The following is a 23,519-nucleotide window of genomic DNA, read 5'->3' as shown; positions in this document are numbered from 1 at the left end:
AGCTAGCTGAAAACCCATCTGGGCCTGGGACCCTGGACCGCTTCAAAGTATTAATTACCCCAAGGGCTTCTTCCAGCGTACATGGGGCATTAAGAGCTGAGGCCTGAGAAGGAGTGAGAGAGGGGAGCGGAATAGAATCAAACCAGGATTCAGCCAGAGAAAAAGTGCCAGAACGAGGAGGGGTTAATAGGGAGGAATAGAAATCTTTACAAATATCCAAAACCTCATGAGGCAATGAGGAAATAACACCTTTTTAATTACATAGTGATTTACCGGATTATGGACGAAGTGATTGATTAAGTTTATGTGCAAACATTGTAGAGGCCGAATTACTATGTAATTATTAGGATGCCTTAGACCAACGCAGTGCTTTCTCAGTTTTCTGGGACAGTAGGGTATTAAGCTCAAGGCATTTTTGAGCTATCATATGTTTGTTCAGCAAGGACGGGTTACCGATATGAGCTCTATAATGGATTTCCAGCTCCTTAGTAAGCATCTAGATCTGCCGCCAACGTGCTCTTTTCATAGTGGCTGCCATAGAAATAAGGCGGCCATGACAAACCGTCTTGTGCGCCACCCATAGTATGGCCGAGGAAATCTCAGAAGTGTTATTTAGCTGAAAATACTCCTGAATTGACATAGTCACTTCCTGTTGCAAGACAGGGTCGGCGAGCATAGAGTCATTCAGCTGCCAGGAGTAGGGGGTGTCCGCTAGGCCTTTAAAAATGATGGACAATGAAGCTACATTATGATCGGACCAAGGACACATATGAATACTAGCAGCCGTGGAGTTGGCCAGGATAATTGGAGAGCAATAAATGTAATCCTGTCTAGCATACGAATTATGACAGTGAGAATAGAAAGTGTAGTCCTTGGCCCCAACTTTATGCACCAGAAATCCGTCAGTTGAAACAAATCTAAGCATTTCGTAAGCGATTACGGAAAGCTAAGGGGAGAGATGAAGAAGTACTCCTATTTAGCAATGGATTGGCTAACAGATTGAAGTCACCACCCACCCAACAATGAGAGGACATATACTTGTCAAGAATGTTGAAAAACATTTCAAAAAAAGGTTGCCTGGGCCGAATTCAGGGCATAAACATTAGCTATTGTAAGTTCACGGCCTAAGAGGGTGCCGTTGATAATAATGAACCTACTCTCTGGATCTCGGTAGACCTGCTGAACCTCTAGGAGGAAGGAATTGTGGAGGAAGATTGCCACCCCCTTACTTTTAGAGGAATGTAATACAGTATGTAGAAAGCCTATTTATATGCTTTATGAAAGAAAGTATGGTGTTTATCCACTGCGAAATGAGTCTCCTAGCCGCCTGTATTGAAGAAATGCTGTCCTGTGTTTATGTGGTGAATTGAAACCCTGGACATTATGGGCGAGGCAATGGATCACCATTTTGAAAAAATATCAAAAAGCCCATGATAACATTATCATACCAGAAATCATTAAAAGGGAATAAGTCAACCTGGAGGGAGGAAAACCAAACCCAATAACCAAAAAGGTTAACTCTGACCTTCATATTATTTGACATTACCCAAATTACATTGTCATAGTATGGAGACCAATCACACCATGTGTCAAAACAATCATGAAACAAAGAAAGGAAAACAAAAAAAATAAAGATAGAAGCGAAGCCAAAAAGGCCCCTAAAACTGCGGTAATAGAAATAAACCATGGATCAGGAAGGCAATTCGCCCCACCTGAAAAGACAGAAAACCTTATTCTCCAAGGGCCAAAATGACCCAAACCCCGCAGCCAACAAACATGGAGACCAGAGTAACAATTCCACAAAACATCAATAGCTCTGTTGACCATGCATGGCATCAGGGTGGGGTAGCATGGCACCAGCCTCCGTGGAACCAGCCTGCAAGCAAAAGATTAAGGATATTTGACTCATAAAAGTCAATCTCTACACTTTAAGGGATAGAGGGAGTCCGCCCAAACATGACGGACTCTACTAAAAATAAAATACCAAGCACCTGTCCCACATAACAATCAGGTGTGAGCCAGAAGAATAGGTAGATAAGGTCAGTGTCAGCACACTTCATGTCGAATCCTCCTCCTGTCATGTCTTGGAGATGGAGTGTTCCAAATAGGAGATACTCGAGGGATTGAAGGGAGGTGCTGAGGTGCGGCAGCTTCTGCAAGGCTTAGATTTCCTGCCCTTCCAGAGGTTTAGTAGCCACGTACGTGCTTCCATTGTGGGGGATAATTAATTTAAAGGGAAAGCCCCATTTATAACAAATACAAGCCAAACAGAGGTCTGATGTGATCTTCTTTATTTTATGCCGCTTATCCAGGGTGGTTTGAGAGACATCTGGGAATATTTGAAGAGGTGAACCCTCCAGGGGTGTTGCGAGCCGCCCTAAGAATGTCCTCTGTAACCAGAAAATCTTTCATGCACAGGACTATGTTGCGAGGGGGTTTGTCTGCAGTGGGTTTAGGGCTTAATGCCCTGTGTAACTTTTCACAAGCGAAAGCTTTAAAGTCCTGATCTGGAAGAAGGGACTTGAACAACGTAAGCATGGCCGTAACCGTCTCAGGAACCCTATGGACGCACAAATTATTCCTGTGATTACAGTTATCCAAATCCTCCACCTGCGCCTGAAGTTGATTAAAGGTAGAATGCAAAAATGCATGATCTCTGGAAAGCTCACCATAGGCCAAGCTAAGTTCATCATGTATAGCTCTAAGCAATTGATTCTGGCCCCAAGTGCAGCTATCTCCCGGGAGAGGACATTAGTGCTCTTATGAAGTTCTGATTGAAACTTAGCAGCTAATTTGGTGTACATAGACTCCAGGCAGTTTCCAAAATCCCCCTTTGTAAGCTGCTGAGAGTATTCAGGGTTCTGTGCAGAAGGCAAGGCTGCTGTGTCCTGTGAGAAATGTGGAGGGGATGCTTCGCCAGCGCCATCTTGGGACATGCTGCACTGCTCCTGAGTCCTCAGATCATTAGTAAGTGACTTTTGAGAGGTCCCCTTACCTTTTTTTCTTGGTTGACGGCATGCACCAGATATTCTGGAGGGTGTTAGATTGATTAGCATGAAAAACGGGTGATAGTCTGACCCCGGAAAGCAGGCAATATAGGAGGTGGGAGCAGAGGTCCTACAACATGCGGCCGTACTCCGGGAAGCCACGCATGCGCCCCCCCAATGATGAGAATTTTCATATGAATAGTTGTAAGAACGTTTGTACAAAGGTTTTTTGAAAATCTACTAGTGCATGGCCAGCTTTAAAATTTAAAGCTTAACTCCAGACAGTTAAAAGATAATTAATAATGTCTTCCTCTTCCATCCCCAATAAAGGAATTAATTTATAGGGACCGGTTACCCAAAGTTGCTCTTATTGCCAGATTCATACCAATCTTGTTGCTGTCCATTTTGCCAACACCAACATGCTTACATATGCATATTTTTAGGCAGTCTGACAAGCAACAGCCTGCTAATCATAGGTATAAGTAAGGATGGATGGATGTATTGAGTGTACAAGGGTGCATGTTAGGGTGTCATAAGTGTATTGAGATTTATGGTGCAGGGTGAGGAATATGTTGGGGTTACATAGTTATATAATTAAATAGTTGGTAAGGTAGAATTTAGACACCAGTCTATTAAGTTCAACCTGAGAGAGAGATAGAGAGTGAGTGTGTGTATGTACACTCACGGACCACTTTATTAGGTCCACCTTGCTAGTACTGGGTTGGACCCCTTTTGCCTTCAGAACTGCTTTAATTCTTCATGGCATAGATTCAACAAGATGTTGGAAACATTTCTCAGAGATTTTTGTTCATATTGACATGATAGCATCATGCAGTTGCTGCAGATTTGTCAGCTGCACATCCATGAACCATTGATACAAGACAGGATAGATTCATGCTTTCATGTTGGTTATGCCAAATTCTGACCCTACGATCTGAATGTTGCAGCTGAAATTGAGACTCATCAGACTAGGTAACGCTTTTCCAGTCTTCTATTGTCCAATTTTGGTGAGCCTGAGTGAATTGTAGCCTCCTTTTCCAGTTCTTCGCTGACAGGAGTGGCACTAGGTGAGGTCTTCTGCTGCTGTAGCCCATCTGCTTCAAGGATCAACATGTTGTGCATTCAGAGATGGTATTCTGCATACTTTGGTTGTATTGAGTGGTTATTTGAGTTACTGTTGCCTTTCTATCATCTCAAACCAGTCTACCCATTCTCCTCTGACATTAACAAAGCATTTTCATCCACACAACTGCCACTCACTGGACATTTTCTCTTTTCCGGATCATTCCCCGTAAACCCTAGTGATGGTTGTGTGAAAATCCCAGTAGATCAGCAGTTTTTGAAATACTCAGACCAGCCCATCTGACACCAACAACCGTGCCACATTCAAAGTAAGTTAAATCCCCTTTCTTCTCCATTCTGATGCTCTGTTTGAACTTCAGCAAGTAATCTTCACCACGTCTAGATGCCCGAATGCATTGAGTTGCTGTCATGTGTTGATTAGAAATTTGTGTTACCAAGCAATTGAACAGGTATACCTAATAAAGTGGCTGGTGACTGTATGTATGTGTATGTTTATATCACTAACATTTTCCATATCCCTGTATATTGTGTTTATCAACCCATCTAAAAGTTTTTTGAATTTATCTACAATCCCTGCTGACACTACCAATTGTTGAAGAGAGTTCCAATGCCTTACTGTTCTAAAGCAGTACATATATTAGTAATTTTTTTTCTTTCAATCAGCGGGCTGAATTAAAAAAAAGACATGATTCCCCCATACAGAATTTCTAGGTGGATGGAGGAATCCTCCCTGCTAAAACATTGTATTCTGATGATGGGGAACTCTCCCCGTTTTCAGAATACACTGATCAGCAGCTATAGCCTGCAGCGCTGATTGAGTGGAAAATCAGTAGATTGATGTCTGTACAATCAGCCTGCCCATACATGGATCAAAATTTGGCTGGTCGCTGCTGAATTGGCCAAATTTCACTCATGTATGGCTAGCCTAACAGTAAAGAATCCTTTATGCAGTTTAAGACTGAAGCACATCTCATTGTGTGGCTGTATGTCTTCTTTAACTGCTTAAGGACCGCCCACAGTACTTTTACTGCTACAGGGTGGCCCCTGTGCACAGAATCATGTATATATACGTGATTCTGCATTTTCTTCTAGGGGCCGCGAGCGATGATTACCTGCCAGCGCCCGGTGATTACTGGCGATCACCAACAGGGAGGAGGGCTGCATTATTTATCCACAGCCCTCCTCCCTGTCAGTTTGGGCACACTGCTCTGGATGGCTGAGCAGAGCCATCCAGAGCAGTGTGCTTACAGTGAAGCACCCCCCTCGCACCCTAGTATAACACTCCCATCACACAGTTAACCCTTTGATTGCCCCTCATGTTAACCCATTCCTGCCCAGTGCCATTAATACAGTGTCCTTGATTTTTTTTAGCACTGATCACTGTATTGGTGTCACTGGGGATGTGAGTGACACCAAGTCAGTTCCCCCAGTGTCAGAATACCTGCCACAGTCCCGCTATAAGTTGATGATCACCGCCATAAGTCGCTGATCGCCACCACTATTAGTATAAAAAAAATTCCAGCATGTATCTCACCAGTTGTAAACGCTATAACTTTCACATAAACCAATTAATTTACACATATTGGGATTTTTTTTAGCGAAGACATGTCGCAGAATACATTTTGGCCTAAATTTATGACACATTTTGATTTTTACATTTTTTTGCTGGACATGTTTCATAGCAAAAAGTCCAGAATATAGTTTTTTTTTTCTCAAAATTGTCAGTTGCACAGTCGCACAGTCGATCAAATACCATTGAAAGAAAGCTCAATTCGTGGGAGAAAAAGGACGTAAATTTAATTTGGGTGCGCAATTGTTAAAGTAATGCAGCGCCGTAACACAAACCACTTCTTTAACTACTTCCTGACTGTCTTATAGCAGAAATACTGCTACAGGGCAGCATGGGTGCGCAAAATCATGTATACAGTTGTGGCCAAAATTATTCAACCCCCACTGAAATTGAGTGTTTTGGCCAGTTTGACATTGCTTTTGATCATTCAGTCATCTTGCTTACATTTACATTAAAGAGGCACTTGTAGGTCAGACAAATATAACATAACAGTTATAATGAAATAACCACAAATGTCTTTTCTGTGCTCACAGCATTATCAGTTTTATTCAACCCCCAAGTGACATTCAATCTTAGTACTTAGTACAGCATCCTTTTACAGTTATAACAGCTTTTAAACGTGAAGCATAGCTTGACACAAGTGTCTTGCAGCGATCTACGGGTATCTTCGCCCATTCTTCATGGGCAAAGGCCTCCAGTTCAGTCACATTCTTAGGCTTGCGCACTGCAACTGCTTTCTTTAAGTCCCACCAGAGGTTCTCAATCGGATTTAAGTCTGGTGACTGCGATGGCCACTCCAAAATGTTCCAGCCTTTCCTCTGCAACCATGCTCTAGTGGACTTGGAGGTATGCTTGGGATCATTGTCCTGTTGAAAGGTCCAACGTCTCCCAAGCCTCAGGTGTGTGACGGACTGCATCACGTTTCCATCCAATATCTCCTGGTACTGAAGAGAATTCATGGTACCTTGCACACGCTGAAGCTTCCCTGTACCTGCAGAAGCAAAACAGCCCCAAAGCATGATTGACCCTCCACCATGCTTCACAGTAGGCAAGGTGTTCTTTTCATCATAGGCCTTGTTCTTCCTCCTCCAAACATAGCGTTGATCCATGGGCCCAAACAGTTCTAATTTTGTTTCATCAGTCCACAGAACACTATCCCACAACTTTTGTGGTTTGTCCACATGGCTTTTGGCATACTGCAGTCGACTCTTCTTATTCTTTGGAGACAGCAAGGGGGTACGCCTGGGAGTTCTGGCACGGAGGCCTTCATTACGCAGTGTGCGTCTTATTGTCTGGGCTGAAACTTCTGTACCCACATCTGACAAATCTTTTCTCAGTTCCTCAGCAGTCACACGGGGACTTCTCTCCACTCTACGCTTCAGGTAGCGCACAGCAGTCGAAGTCAGCATCTTCTTTCTGCCACGACCAGGTAGCGTTTCAACAGTGCCCTTTGCCTTGAATTTGCGAATGATGCTTCCTAAGGTGTCTCTTGGTATGTTTAACATCTTTGCAATCTTCTTATAGCCATTGCCCTTCCTGTGAAGAGAAATCACCTCTTCTCTTGTCTTCCTGGACCATTCTCTTGCCTTCACCATGTTTGTAACCACACCAGTAAATGTCTAGAAGGAGCTGAGTATCACAGTCATTTTAAAGCTGCCTAATTGGTGCTTATTATGCTTGATTGCTGCTCGGTGACATCCACAGGTGTTTTCAATACCTGATGGAAAGCACCTGTATGAACCTCTGTTCTTCAGAGTGGTAGTCTTTAAGGGGTTGAATAATTGTGGCAATGAAGAAACCACATAAGAACCATTTACTACTGTATTACATAAACAATTGATGTCATTTTAGTTGCATTTGGGTAGTTACAACGTCCTTGTAGGATTTGATTCTGAATACAATTCCAAATGTACACTATAGTCCCTAAACCCCTTTACAGCATTGGGGGTTGAATAATTTTGGCCACAACTGTATATACGTGATTCCCACTCCCGTGGTTTTCACGCCCCTCTCAGATAGCATCAGATTGCCCTTCAGAACACCAGTAATCACATTTAACCCCTTGATTGCCAGGAACACACACACACCACACACACACACACAATAAACCTCCATTGCTAGTATAGTGTCTGAACGGATCAATATCTTTGATCAGATCAGCACTATACCAGCGTTCACATTAGTATAGTGTCCCCAAAAACGCAGCGTTAGCGGGATCAGCCCCGGCACCTGCCAGCACCTGTTTTTAGCCCCTACGCTTACCCCCCCTTTTCCCCCAGCAAGTGCAGTGTCAGTAGGTCACTGTCACTTGATACATTGCACACAAAACCGCAGTGTTCGCAGAATCAGGCCTGATCTCTGTTAGCACTTGCCGGTAACTTTTGATGACTCTCATATGCTGCAGAGTGCCAGTACTAGTGCCGCTCTACCTTTTGGTGAACTGGCAAGCACCAGCGGCCTATTCCATTCTGGTCTTTCACATACCAGCACTGCAGTATCACTTGGTGATGTGGCGAGTCCCATACGTGCAGTACAAGCTTGTGCGGTGGAGAGCACAAGTATTGTCCCGCAACCACCAAGAATTCGCACACAGGCCCGTATAGCCCCTAGTATCCTTCCGGATGTGCTTGCAAATCCCGATTGGCAGCCCACAAATTCTCCAGCACCCGTACTTCCCCCATTCACTGCCCAACATGGAATTCAGGTGGAAACAGAAAGTTTAACTACTCCCCTTGATTTTTTGGAGTTGTTTTTCACGGAAGATCTGTATGCATTGATTGTGGATCAAAGCAATTTATATGCATAACAATTTATCGCCGACCAACCCAACCTCGCCAGATCATTTGCACCCATTACGGTTTTCGAATTAACATTTTTTTTGGGCCTAACCCTCAACATGGGCATTACTAAAAAAAATTAATTGCGGTTGTATTGGTCCACCGACCCGATTCATCATATGCCCGTGTTCTCTGCTGCCATGGCCAGACATAGAAATGAGAGTATAATGTGTTTTATGCGTTTCAACAACAATACACTTTGTCATCCTTGGGGTAACCCTGAATTTGACTGGCTACACAAAATTCGGCCCCTCGTAAATCACCTTAAACAAAAATTTGCAGATGTCTATACTCCCCAGCAAAAAATCTGCGTTGATGAGTCTCTCACTAATTGTTCTGGCCGCCTTGCAGTCAAACAATTTCTCCCCAGAAAGCGTGCCAGATATGGGGTCAAGATGTGTAAGACCTGTGAGAGGGCAACAGGCTATACTTATAAGTTTTGGATTTACGAGGGAAAAGATAGTCACGTGGAACCCCCTGGATGCTCAGACTACATGGGGAGTAATGGCAAGATAGTTTGAGACTTGGTGTCATCCTTTTTCCATATGGGGTACCACTTATACGTGGACAATTTTTATTCAAGCGTGCCACTATTTAGACATTTGTACAATCTTAGAATTGGCGCATGTGGCACCGTGCAACCTATAGTGTGCCCACCATTAGAAGTGGGTGGATACAGGGCAGTATATTCTACAGTTGTGGCCAAAATTATTCAACCCCCACTGAAATTGAGTGTTTTGGCCAGTTTGACATTGCTTTTGATCATTCAGTCATCTTGCTTACATTTACATTAAAGAGGCACTTGTAGGTCAGACAAATATAACATAACAGTTATAATGAAATAACCACAAATGTCTTTTCTGTGCTCACAGCATTATCAGTTTTATTCAACCCCCAAGTGACATTCAATCTTAGTACTTAGTACAGCATCCTTTTACAGTTATAACAGCTTTTAAACGTGAAGCATAGCTTGACACAAGTGTCTTGCAGCGATCTACGGGTATCTTCGCCCATTCTTCATGGGCAAAGGCCTCCAGTTCAGTCACATTCTTAGGCTTGCGCACTGCAACTGCTTTCTTTAAGTCCCACCAGAGGTTCTCAATCGGATTTAAGTCTGGTGACTGCGATGGCCACTCCAAAATGTTCCAGCCTTTCCTCTGCAACCATGCTCTAGTGGACTTGGAGGTATGCTTGGGATCATTGTCCTGTTGAAAGGTCCAACGTCTCCCAAGCCTCAGGTGTGTGACGGACTGCATCACGTTTCCATCCAATATCTCCTGGTACTGAAGAGAATTCATGGTACCTTGCACACGCTGAAGCTTCCCTGTACCTGCAGAAGCAAAACAGCCCCAAAGCATGATTGACCCTCCACCATGCTTCACAGTAGGCAAGGTGTTCTTTTCATCATAGGCCTTGTTCTTCCTCCTCCAAACATAGCGTTGATCCATGGGCCCAAACAGTTCTAATTTTGTTTCATCAGTCCACAGAACACTATCCCACAACTTTTGTGGTTTGTCCACATGGCTTTTGGCATACTGCAGTCGACTCTTCTTATTCTTTGGAGACAGCAAGGGGGTACGCCTGGGAGTTCTGGCACGGAGGCCTTCATTACGCAGTGTGCGTCTTATTGTCTGGGCTGAAACTTCTGTACCCACATCTGACAAATCTTTTCTCAGTTCCTCAGCAGTCACACGGGGACTTCTCTCCACTCTACGCTTCAGGTAGCGCACAGCAGTCGAAGTCAGCATCTTCTTTCTGCCACGACCAGGTAGCGTTTCAACAGTGCCCTTTGCCTTGAATTTGCGAATGATGCTTCCTAAGGTGTCTCTTGGTATGTTTAACATCTTTGCAATCTTCTTATAGCCATTGCCCTTCCTGTGAAGAGAAATCACCTCTTCTCTTGTCTTCCTGGACCATTCTCTTGCCTTCACCATGTTTGTAACCACACCAGTAAATGTCTAGAAGGAGCTGAGTATCACAGTCATTTTAAAGCTGCCTAATTGGTGCTTATTATGCTTGATTGCTGCTCGGTGACATCCACAGGTGTTTTCAATACCTGATGGAAAGCACCTGTATGAACCTCTGTTCTTCAGAGTGGTAGTCTTTAAGGGGTTGAATAATTGTGGCAATGAAGAAACCACATAAGAACCATTTACTACTGTATTACATAAACAATTGATGTCATTTTAGTTGCATTTGGGTAGTTACAACGTCCTTGTAGGATTTGATTCTGAATACAATTCCAAATGTACACTATAGTCCCTAAACCCCTTTACAGCATTGGGGGTTGAATAATTTTGGCCACAACTGTATATACGTGATTCCCACTCCCGTGGTTTTCACGCCCCTCTCAGATAGCATCAGATTGCCCTTCAGAACACCAGTAATCACATTTAACCCCTTGATTGCCAGGAACACACACACACCACACACACACACACAATAAACCTCCATTGCTAGTATAGTGTCTGAACGGATCAATATCTTTGATCAGATCAGCACTATACCAGCGTTCACATTAGTATAGTGTCCCCAAAAACGCAGCGTTAGCGGGATCAGCCCCGGCACCTGCCAGCACCTGTTTTTAGCCCCTACGCTTACCCCCCCTTTTCCCCCAGCAAGTGCAGTGTCAGTAGGTCACTGTCACTTGATACATTGCACACAAAACCGCAGTGTTCGCAGAATCAGGCCTGATCTCTGTTAGCACTTGCCGGTAACTTTTGATGACTCTCATATGCTGCAGAGTGCCAGTACTAGTGCCGCTCTACCTTTTGGTGAACTGGCAAGCACCAGCGGCCTATTCCATTCTGGTCTTTCACATACCAGCACTGCAGTATCACTTGGTGATGTGGCGAGTCCCATACGTGCAGTACAAGCTTGTGCGGTGGAGAGCACAAGTATTGTCCCGCAACCACCAAGAATTCGCACACAGGCCCGTATAGCCCCTAGTATCCTTCCGGATGTGCTTGCAAATCCCGATTGGCAGCCCACAAATTCTCCAGCACCCGTACTTCCCCCATTCACTGCCCAACATGGAATTCAGGTGGAAACAGAAAGTTTAACTACTCCCCTTGATTTTTTGGAGTTGTTTTTCACGGAAGATCTGTATGCATTGATTGTGGATCAAAGCAATTTATATGCATAACAATTTATCGCCGACCAACCCAACCTCGCCAGATCATTTGCACCCATTACGGTTTTCGAATTAACATTTTTTTTGGGCCTAACCCTCAACATGGGCATTACTAAAAAAATTAATTGCGGTTGTATTGGTCCACCGACCCGATTCATCATATGCCCGTGTTCTCTGCTGCCATGGCCAGACATAGAAATGAGAGTATAATGTGTTTTATGCGTTTCAACAACAATACACTTTGTCATCCTTGGGGTAACCCTGAATTTGACTGGCTACACAAAATTCGGCCCCTCGTAAATCACCTTAAACAAAAATTTGCAGATGTCTATACTCCCCAGCAAAAAATCTGCGTTGATGAGTCTCTCACTAATTGTTCTGGCCGCCTTGCAGTCAAACAATTTCTCCCCAGAAAGCGTGCCAGATATGGGGTCAAGATGTGTAAGACCTGTGAGAGGGCAACAGGCTATACTTATAAGTTTTGGATTTACGAGGGAAAAGATAGTCACGTGGAACCCCCTGGATGCTCAGACTACATGGGGAGTAATGGCAAGATAGTTTGAGACTTGGTGTCATCCTTTTTCCATATGGGGTACCACTTATACGTGGACAATTTTTATTCAAGCGTGCCACTATTTAGACATTTGTACAATCTTAGAATTGGCGCATGTGGCACCGTGCAACCTATAGTGTGCCCACCATTAGAAGTGGGTGGATACAGGGCAGTATATTCTACAGTTGTGGCCAAAATTATTCAACCCCCACTGAAATTGAGTGTTTTGGCCAGTTTGACATTGCTTTTGATCATTCAGTCATCTTGCTTACATTTACATTAAAGAGGCACTTGTAGGTCAGACAAATATAACATAACAGTTATAATGAAATAACCACAAATGTCTTTTCTGTGCTCACAGCATTATCAGTTTTATTCAACCCCCAAGTGACATTCAATCTTAGTACTTAGTACAGCATCCTTTTACAGTTATAACAGCTTTTAAACGTGAAGCATAGCTTGACACAAGTGTCTTGCAGCGATCTACGGGTATCTTCGCCCATTCTTCATGGGCAAAGGCCTCCAGTTCAGTCACATTCTTAGGCTTGCACACTGCAACTGCTTTCTTTAAGTCCCACCAGAGGTTCTCAATCGGATTTAAGTCTGGTGACTGCGATGGCCACTCCAAAATGTTCCAGCCTTTCCTCTGCAACCATGCTCTAGTGGACTTGGAGGTATGCTTGGGATCATTGTCCTGTTGAAAGGTCCAACGTCTCCCAAGCCTCAGGTGTGTGACGGACTGCATCACGTTTCCATCCAATATCTCCTGGTACTGAAGAGAATTCATGGTACCTTGCACACGCTGAAGCTTCCCTGTACCTGCAGAAGCAAAACAGCCCCAAAGCATGATTGACCCTCCACCATGCTTCACAGTAGGCAAGGTGTTCTTTTCATCATAGGCCTTGTTCTTCCTCCTCCAAACATAGCGTTGATCCATGGGCCCAAACAGTTCTAATTTTGTTTCATCAGTCCACAGAACACTATCCCACAACTTTTGTGGTTTGTCCACATGGCTTTTGGCATACTGCAGTCGACTCTTCTTATTCTTTGGAGACAGCAAGGGGGTACGCCTGGGAGTTCTGGCACGGAGGCCTTCATTACGCAGTGTGCGTCTTATTGTCTGGGCTGAAACTTCTGTACCCACATCTGACAAATCTTTTCTCAGTTCCTCAGCAGTCACACGGGGACTTCTCTCCACTCTACGCTTCAGGTAGCGCACAGCAGTCGAAGTCAGCATCTTCTTTCTGCCACGACCAGGTAGCGTTTCAACAGTGCCCTTTGCCTTGAATTTGCGAATGATGCTTCCTAAGGTGTCTCTTGGTATGTTTAACATCTTTGCAATCTTCTTATAGCCATTGCCCTTCCTGTGAAGAGAAATCACCTCTTCTCTTGTCTTCCTGGACCATTCTCTTGCCTTCACCATGTTTGTAACCACACCAGTAAATGTCTAGAAGGAGCTGAGTATCACAGTCATTTTAAAGCTGCCTAATTGGTGCTTATTATGCTTGATTGCTGCTCGGTGACATCCACAGGTGTTTTCAATACCTGATGGAAAGCACCTGTATGAACCTCTGTTCTTCAGAGTGGTAGTCTTTAAGGGGTTGAATAATTGTGGCAATGAAGAAACCACATAAGAACCATTTACTACTGTATTACATAAACAATTGATGTCATTTTAGTTGCATTTGGGTAGTTACAACGTCCTTGTAGGATTTGATTCTGAATACAATTCCAAATGTACACTATAGTCCCTAAACCCCTTTACAGCATTGGGGGTTGAATAATTTTGGCCACAACTGTAATTGTGTTTTCATTCAGCCCACAGGCTGCGTAGAAAAAAAAAAGAACATAGCATATATACCCAACAAGGACCAGTGACGTACTGGTACATCACTGAACTTTGAATGGTTATACCAGGATGATGCCTAAAGCTGCAGGCATCATCCTAGTATTGTTTTTTTCAGCTGGCAATTGGCTTTCATGTAAAAGAAATCCTAGTGGCTAATTAGCTGCAGGATTGCTTTTACAGACAGCGAGAGATGATGTCCCCCTCCCCTGCTGTTTTCCACGGCCTTCTCAGGCAGTCCCATGCTATCGGGGGAACCTGAGAATGTAGGCGGTGTTTCTGCCAGCTGACCATAGAGCTGATCGTAGACTGGAATAGTGCCAATCATCTCTATAGTCTAAGAAATCGGAAGCTACAAGCATTTCATCACTTCAGTTTTGCAAGGTATAAACAGCACCATTTGTAAATTGGGAAAGCATCTGATCACACTGATCTTGGTGACAGTGTAAAGATAATTAAAAAAATCAAAATAACTTTAAAAAAAAGCACCCTTGCCCCCCCGCGCGCACCTGCATGTGCGAGTGTTGACCCCGTGCCGGTAGGTAAACCGCGGTTGCACCATGCATGTGAGGTATCTCCGCGAACGTCAGATCAAGGGCAGTAATTTTAGCACTAAAATTCCTTTTTAAATCTAAAATGGTAGCTTGTAATGGCTTTTAAAGCGTTGCCTATGGATATTAAAATGTATGCAGTTTGTCGTCATTGCCCCGGGCATGCACAGTTTTAAAGCATGTCCTGTTTGGTATCTATTTACTCAGCATACCATCATCTTTTATATTTTACCAAATAATTGGCCAATACATTGTGCTTTTGTGCATTAAAAATAAAAAAGTGTATTATTTTCAAAAAATTTGCGCTTGAAAAATTGCTGCGCGAGTACTATGTGACATAAAAAATTGCAGCACCCACCATTTTATTCACTAGGATGTCTGCTTTAAAAACATATATAATGTTTGGGGGCTCACAGTAATTTCCTAGCAAAAAATACAGATTTTTTTTATGTGAACAAAAAGTATCAGAAAAGGCTTGGTCTTCAGGTGGTTAGAAGAGTGAATGATGTTTGGCATAAATTTCTAATCCTGGGCATAAAATGCGCCGACCCCCAAAAACGACCCCTTTTTGGAAAGTAGACACCCCAAACTATGTGCTGAGAGGCATGTTGAGTCAATAAAAGAATTTATATTTTTACCACAAGTTTTTGGAAAATGGCAAAAAAAATGTTTGTTTTTACACAAAATTGTCACCTAAATGATTTATTGCTCACACGTGCCATGGATATATGTGGAATTACTCCCCAAAATACATTCTGCTACTTCTCCCGAGTATGAGGGTACCACATGTGAGAGTTTTTGGCAGTCTAGCCAAGTACAGGATCCAAAAATCCAATAAGCACCTTCAGGCTTTTAAAGGGCTATTATTTCCTCATTACACTTCCTGACTACCTATCACAGTTTTGGATGCCCTGAAATGTAGGATAGCACCAAACTCCCCCAAATGACCCCTATTTGGAAAGTAGACACCTCAAGGAATTTGATAAGAAGCATGGTGAGTATTTTTCAGATCTAGTTTGTTGCCACAAGTTTTTGGAAAATGAAGAAAGAAAACAAAATCATATTTTTTCTTTTTTTTTATATATTTCAAAACCTTGTGAGAAAAAAATTAGATCTGAAAAATACTCACCATGCCTTTTTTTAAATTTCATGGGATGTCTACTTTCCAAAAAGGGATCATTTGGGGGGTTTGGTGATATTCTGGCATTTCAGGGCATCCAAAACTGTGATAGGTAGTGAAGAAGTGAAAGTAAGTTACGCACCTTCAAGCTTTCAAAGTGGTCATTGGATTTCAGGCTACTGTATGTGGCTAGGCTCCCAAAAAGTCTCACACATGTGGTATCCCTATACCAGGTAGAAGTAGCAGAATGTGTTTTGGGGTGTAATTCCACATATACCCATGGCTTGTGTGAGAAATATATAATTTAAATGACAACTTTGTGTAAAAACAAAAAATGTTTTTGGCATTTTCCAAAAACTTGTGAAGAAAAATAAATCTTCCATGGACTCAATATGCCTCTCAGCAGATAGCTTAGGGTGTCTACTTTCCAAAAAGGGTCATTTGGGGGTGTTTGTACTGTCCCGGTATTTTAGCACCTCAAGAAATGTGATAGGCAGTCAGAAAGTAAAAGCTGTGTAAATTCAATTATCTATACCATAGTTTGTAGATGCTATAACTTTCACACAAAGCAATCAATATACACTTACTGGGATTTTCTTAACCAAAAACATGTAGCAGAATACATTTTGGCCTAATTTTATGATGAAATTTTAGGTTTTTTTTTATATTTTTTATGACAGAAATTAGAAAATTTTTTTTAAAATGTTTTTTTTTCAAAATGTTTTTGTTTATAGTGCCAAAAATAAAAATTGCACAGGTGATCAAATACCACCAAACGAAAGCTCTATTTGTGTGAAAAAAGAACATAAATTTCATTTATGTATCGTATTGCATGACCACGCAATTTTCAGTTACACTAGTGCAGCGCTGTATAGCAAAAAAATGGAGTAAATTGCAGTATCTATACCATAGTTTGTAGATGCTATAACGTTCACACAAAGCAATCAATATACACTTATTGGAATTTTTTTTTACCAAAAACATGTAGCAGAATACATTTTGGCCTTAATTAATGACTAACTATGAGTTTACTATTTATTTTTTTATAACTGAAAGTAAAAAATATCATTTTTCTTTAACTTTTTTTTTTTTTATAGCGCAAAAAAATAAAAAGCGCACAAGTGATCAAATACCACCAAAAGAAAGCTCTATTTGTGTGAAAAAAAGGACGTAAATTTCGTTTGGGTACAGCATTTCATGACCGCGCAATTATCATTTGAAATAGTGCAGTGCTGAATAGCAAAAAGAGGCCTGGTCATTAAGGGGGTAAATCCTCAAGATGGCAAGTGGTTAATGACCTTAGGTTTAATAGTTTCCTCGCAATGCTAAAGCCATCATTCAAAGATTTGTATATTGCTATAATATTCCCTCTTATGCGCCTGTTCTCTAGGGAGGATACGTTTAATGTTTGTAGTCTTTCCTCATAACTGAGGTCCTCCATCCCCCTTATCAGCTTTGTTGCCCTTCTCAGGACTCTATCCAGTTCAAGCGCATCCTTCCTGAAAATCGGCAATCAAAATTGGAAGGCATACTCAAGATGCGGCCAAACCAGAATTTTGTAAAGCGGTAGAATTATAGTTTTATCTCTTGAGTAAATACCCTTTTAAATTCATGCTAATAGTCTCCTGGTCTTGCTTGCTGCAGCGTGACACTGCATGCCATCTACTAGACCAGACTTTCTCAACCAGGGTGCCCAGGCACCCTGGAGTGCCTGAGGTTTCTTCAGGGGTGCCTTGGCAAAATTTCAAAAAATTTCCCTAAACCTGTATAGAAGCCAGTGGGTGAAACAAGCTTGGCTTTTAGTTACACAAAGCCACAGGTTTTCATTGTGCACCATTATGACCTTTTAGCCGCCGGTGTCCTGACAACCAATGACATCATCAGTTGATAAGGAGGATGTCAGCTGCCTGCACAGCACCCTAGTTTGCCCCTCCCCTGCCCCTCTCCATCAATGCTGGGGTCACATTAGCTCAGTGATGGAGAAAACTGAGGGAGAAGAGAAACACTGGAATACTACTCAGTACCAATGTGCAAAAGTGTATTTGCTTTGGAAGAATAAGTCCTACATGTTGCTGCATTATATAAAACTATTAGAATAGTTTTTCATATTTTAGAATGGGGTTCCCTTTTAAAACTATGGACAGTCTTGAGGCACCCCATTTTAGAATGGGGTGCCTCAAGACTGGTTCTAATTTTAAAGAGTGCCTCGGGACTGTCCATAATTTTAAAGGGTGCCTTGACTGAAAAAGTTTGAGAAACACTGTACTAGACCTCCAGGTCTTTTTCCATTCTTGATTTCCCCAGAGGTTCTCCCCTCTAGATTGTTCTTTCTGTATGATGTGCTGTTTGCAGGGGCGGACTGACAACTCATGGGGCCCCCGGGCAATAGGGGATCATGGGGCCCCTGTGTCCTTGCCCAAACTCAAAAAAGCCTAAGAAAAAGGTACCAGGGGCATCTCATGGGGCCCCCTACTGACCCCGGGCCCTCGGGCAGTGCCCGAGTTTCCAAATGGTCAATCCACCCCTGGCTGTATGTGGCATACTTCAGAATTCTCCATTCTGTGCTCTGTACAATATGGTACATACTGCTCCACTCTGAATGTTGGGCTCTGTGTTATATATTCAATACTGCTAAATATCACAAAATTGTCATATTAATGTACAGAAGTTATTTGCACCAGTGAGGACTTTGAGTTCCTATGTGTTCAATGAACAGCACATTGTTATAAAGTTAAATAATTTTATGCATAAAAGATGACTGAGAATAACAATTATTAAAGAATGGCAGGACAATGTGGTTAGGTATAATTTTGCCAATTACAGCGTTTCCTAGTGATGCACAAAACTTTGAAGATCAGAGCACAGTTAAATAGTTCATTTTAGAGGATTACATAAAACAGGTGCAGCAGGGAAAGTTGAGAGTTGTAGGTCATCATCAGCAGATTGGAGGGCAGACATGGGGCTGATATGCGGAAATAGAAGAGATCTAAAGCAGTGGTGCAGCATAATGAGGGCTTTGTGAGTACTAATGAGAATCCTGATTTCTGTTTTGTACAAAAATCGAAGCTAGTGCAAAGAATGGCAGAGTAAGTGAAACGCTTAGAATAATTAGACTAACAGCTGCTTTCATGATGCAAACATCAAATTATTGGTATTTGTGTTCATTTGATAATGAACACTATATTTTGCTATCTGAGGTATATTTAAAGTGGAACTATACTGAATCTGAGCACCACAAGTCAAAAAAAATTATTTAATTCATTTGTAATATTCAAAGCAAACTCACCCATTATTCATGTCTCCATGCTTTATTTTACTGAGAAATCACTTTAAAAAACACCCCCTAGCATTTCTGGCAGTGGCCATCTTGAGTAAGGGCAGGTGATTCATGTAGCATTTACTTCCTGGAATCCATCTGCCCTTAACTCAGGCATGCATGCAGGAGGGTGTGCTTAGCTGAGAAACCCCCTCCTGAAAACGTCTGAGATGTATGACATCATTTACCCAGGCATTGAAACCAGGAAGTGAGTGAAGAAATGTTGAAAAAAAAGTATAAAACAAGTAAATATGATATACAGTACTTTCCTATCTATTTACTAATGCTAACAGAATAAGGCTAATAATAAATAAAAATATAATATAATATAATAAAAATAGTCAATGTTGATTGAGAGAGTGAAGTTCCACTTTAAGGTACCAACAGACATTACATCAATGTTAATTTAAATGCTGTACAATTTTTTGTTCATTCAACTGTGTTGGTATTAAAAATAGATCTGGTCAAATTGAAGGTGCACAATTTAAAACAGCATCCGTAATATTTCTTTTAAAATCATGTATTAAAAAGAAAGTAATGGCTAACATATCCACATCATAGGACCCTAATGCTTAGTAATTTGCAAAATAAATTACTACAATCCGTTAGTCTATGAGGCTGCTTTACTAAAAGAGTTGAGAATCTTCACACAATTGTAAAATACATAAATTGTTTGAATATTCACTTCATTTGTCCAGTCATGTGAACAGCAAATTCCTGGTTACTTATATCTATATATGACTGGATAATAAAATGGATATTCATATAGTTTATTGTGTGAAGATTCTCAACTTCTTTAGTAACTTAGCCTCAATGGGGTGTTCTTTGCAAGTGCAGCTGCACTCATTTTCCTTAGTAAATATAATGTGGTAAAGCTTCAGTTTGTAAAGAATACCCCATCTGGTGCAATGGAAAAAAAATGTTTGCTTGCATATGATTCGTTGATGGAAATCAGAAGAGTTTTACTGCATTTAGTAAGCTCTAGGGCAGTGGTCTCCAAACTGCGGCCCAGGGGCCAAATGCAGCCTTTTGCTTGCTTTTATATGGTCCTTGGGACACTATTTAATTCACTGATACCAATGAAAGGCATAATTCCTCCTAATGACACCAATGATGGGTGAATTCCTACCATTGAGAAAATTGATGGGGCATAGTTCCCCCAAATGACACCAATAATGGGGTCTAATGTCACCAATGAAGGGGCACAATATCTCTCAATGACACCAATGATGAGGCACAATTCCTCCCACTGTCACACAATGATAGGAGACTGTTTACTCCTACTGAAGCTGGGACATTTTGTATTCCCGTTGGCTATAGTCCAGTCCACCTAAAGACTGAAGGACAGTAAACTGGCCCTTTGTTTAGAAAGTTTGGAGACCGCTGCTCTAGGGAAATGAGTTCAACTGCACTTGCAAAGTGCATGGTCTATTAGCCTTTAGTAAATCCATCACATTGCGTTCTTTTTCTGCTGAGATAGAAACTTGTCTTCATAATATTCAACTAATGGTTATACTAAAGGACTGTTTATTTTGACTTGATGCTATCTGGTCTATTTCCTATGCAGAGTTTTTCCTAATAGTCAAATATAGCCTTTTGTCTGTATTTCAGCAGAAAAAATACATATTGACAAAGAAAAATTAGTCATTTATTTTGCAAATGATGTGAATATGTTGAATATGTTTATTACAAGGTTTTATTAGCAATAGTAAAGATGATGTTGGCACGGAACTCAATTTTGTTTTCACCATCACGGTTTCTTTAGCAAATGGGCTATAAGGTGCTATCCAAAACAGTATTTTATATTTGTGGCTTTTTTAGTACTTTTTGTACCTTTGTTAATCAATCTTTGTCAAAGGATAGCAAAGACTAAAGAACAAATTATTAACACATATTTGTGTTATATATTTTTTTGTCAGTCTCAGTAATTTTCACTGAAGATAAATTCTGTAGAATTGTTGAGTCTGGGTTCCTGTACAATTCTTGCAGTGAGAAAAGATAGATTTCAGCTTCTCAAGAATGATCTTGTGGTGTATCGGCAGCTTTAGGGAATGATATGATCCTTAGGGATGAGTCGAGTGATAGCACCTTAAAGTGCTTATTTTTCTGATGAATGATAAGTCATTATGATGTATTGTAAATCCTTTACATACAGACATACAGTATAAGGAAAGGCTACCAAAGGATAATGAAACCTGTAAAGGATTGCTGCAGTCAGTGGAATCTTCAATTCTGCTAAGGTAGGATAAGATTTATTTGCCCAAGTTCACCAACCCCCTCCATATCATTTCTATTAACCTCTTGCCCTCCAGAGGATTTACCCCCCTTCCTGACCAGGCCATTGTTTGCGATACGGCGCTGTGTTGCATTCACTGACAATTGCACGCTCATGCAATGCTGCACCCAAATTAAATGTATTTCCTTTTTTGCCCCCACAAATAGAGCTTTCTTTTGATGGTATTTGATTGCCTCTGCAGTTTTTATTTTGTGTGCTATAAACAAAAGAACAAATAAAAAAATATATATATTTTTGACTTTTTGCTATAAAACATATCCAGTAAATAATTTTAAAATTCAAATTTCGGTATCAATTTAGGCCAAAATGTATTCTGCTAGATGTCTGTAATAATGACACTAGACAAGAAGGGGTTAACATCTGGAGCGATCAAAGGGTTAGCTGTGTGCTGATTTTGTGCAGCCCTGCTGCCCTGTAGCAGTATTTGTGCTATAGGATGGCGGTTAAAATCAGAAACATTTTGCCCAAAATAAAGAGTGATACTTAACATGTTAGTGGGCAATCTGAGGTACCCCGATCAGAATTAAAATAGTAAATCTTTATCAAAGATGAATAACATAGGTTTCTAATCCTGACAATTTAATTTATGATGACTAATACAGCCACCATAGTCCTTGACTTGAGTCATCAGGACTACTATGTGTAGCACACAGTCACCCACACACATACAAGCGTATACCTAAAGGTTCCAGGCTTTCACCCTACTTGTTAGTGCTGCTGGGTCCTCGTACTGTATTTTGCTGTTTGTGCCTGTTTTTGTGGTAAAAAAGTTACTCTGTATTTACTGACTCAACCCCTCTGGAACTGTACACCTAGAAGCAAACCGCTAGTAGAGAAAGACTACAAGTTTTTGTTTTTTTAACCACTAGCCTACAGGGCACTTATAACCCCTTCCTGCCCAGGCATATCTCCAGCTTTCAGCGCTGTCACATTTTGAATTACAATTGCGCGGTCATGCAACACTGTACCCATATGAAATTTGTATCATTTTTTTTAGACAGATAGAGCTTTCTTTTGGTGGTATTTAATCACCTCTGGGATTTTTATTTTTTCTTAAACAAACCAAAAACCACTGAAAATTTTGAAAAAAAAATGTTTTTTCTTAGTTTTTGTTATACAATTTTGTAAATAAGTGATTTTTCTCCTTCACTGATGTGCGCTAATGAGGCTGCAGTGATGGGCACTGATAGGCTGCACTGATGGACACTGATAGGTGGCACTGATGGGCACTGATGAGGAGGCACTGGTAGGTTGCACTGATGGGCATTGAGAGGCATCACTGATGGGCACTGAAAGGCAGCACTGATACATGACACTGATACATCACACTGATATATGGCACTGATAGGTGGCACTGTTAGGCAGCACTGACTGGCACTGTTAGGCAGCACTGACTGGCACTGATAGGCAGCACTGACTGGCACTGGTAGGCGACACTGACTGGCACTGATAGGCGGCACTGACTGGCACTGTTAGGTGGCACTGACTGGCACTGTTAGACGTCACTGATGGGCATGGATAGGCGGCACTGATGAACACTGATAGGTGGCACTGATTGGCAGCACTGATAGGTGGCACTGATTAGCATTGATAGGTGGCACTGACTGGCACTGATGGGTGACATTGATGTGCACTGGTATGCACTGATATGTGGCATTGATGTGGCACTGATGGGCAATGGCACTGATGGGCACTGGCACTGATGAGCACTGACAGCTGGCACTAATGGACACTGACAGGTGGCACTTCTGGGGCCACACTGATCATCAGTGCCCTGATGATCAGTGTACATGTCCCCTCCGCGGAAAGCCGATTACCGGCTCTCCCCTCTTCTCGAGCTGTCAGCGTGACAGCTCGAGAGGAGAGAAATGCCGATAACCGGCATTTCCATGTTTACATGTGATCAGCTGTGATTGGACACAGCTGATCACATGACCGAGCCGACATCTTCAGCTCTTTCCGTGATCCGCTGTGACACAGCAGCCAGTGTGGAGGGAGCAGGGGTTGGGGCTGATAGACACACAGAGCCCGCTCAGGAGCAAGCACGCACTCAGCTGGGGGGAGGAGCAAGAAGCGCTGGCAGGGAACCTGAGAAGAAGAGGATCAGGTCTGGTAAAATGTCAGCAGGACAGGGAGTGAGATGTAATCTCTCCAACAGAGCCCCAGATAGCAGTAAAAACAGAATGTCTAGCCCTTCCCTTCAATTTCCAAAATTATTAAAGAAAAT

At 41.9% G+C, this 23,519-nt stretch overlaps 1 protein-coding gene across 1 annotated transcript in view; it reads right to left on the bottom strand.

Annotated features, from left to right (window-relative positions):
- The window catches only part of TPO (thyroid peroxidase), a 225,803-nt gene that overhangs the window by 119,877 nt on the left and 82,407 nt on the right, over positions 1-23,519 (bottom strand). The gene's annotated exons all lie outside the window — the stretch shown is intronic.

The sequence above is a fragment of the Staurois parvus genome, unplaced genomic scaffold, assembly GCF_062004578.1.
Source record: "Staurois parvus isolate SC_StPar_1 unplaced genomic scaffold, SC_StPar_1.0 ptg000409l, whole genome shotgun sequence".
Taxonomy (NCBI): Eukaryota; Metazoa; Chordata; class Amphibia; order Anura; family Ranidae; genus Staurois; species Staurois parvus.
The sequence above is the reverse complement of the archived record's forward strand: the minus strand, read 5'-3'. Positions and strand labels throughout refer to the sequence as shown.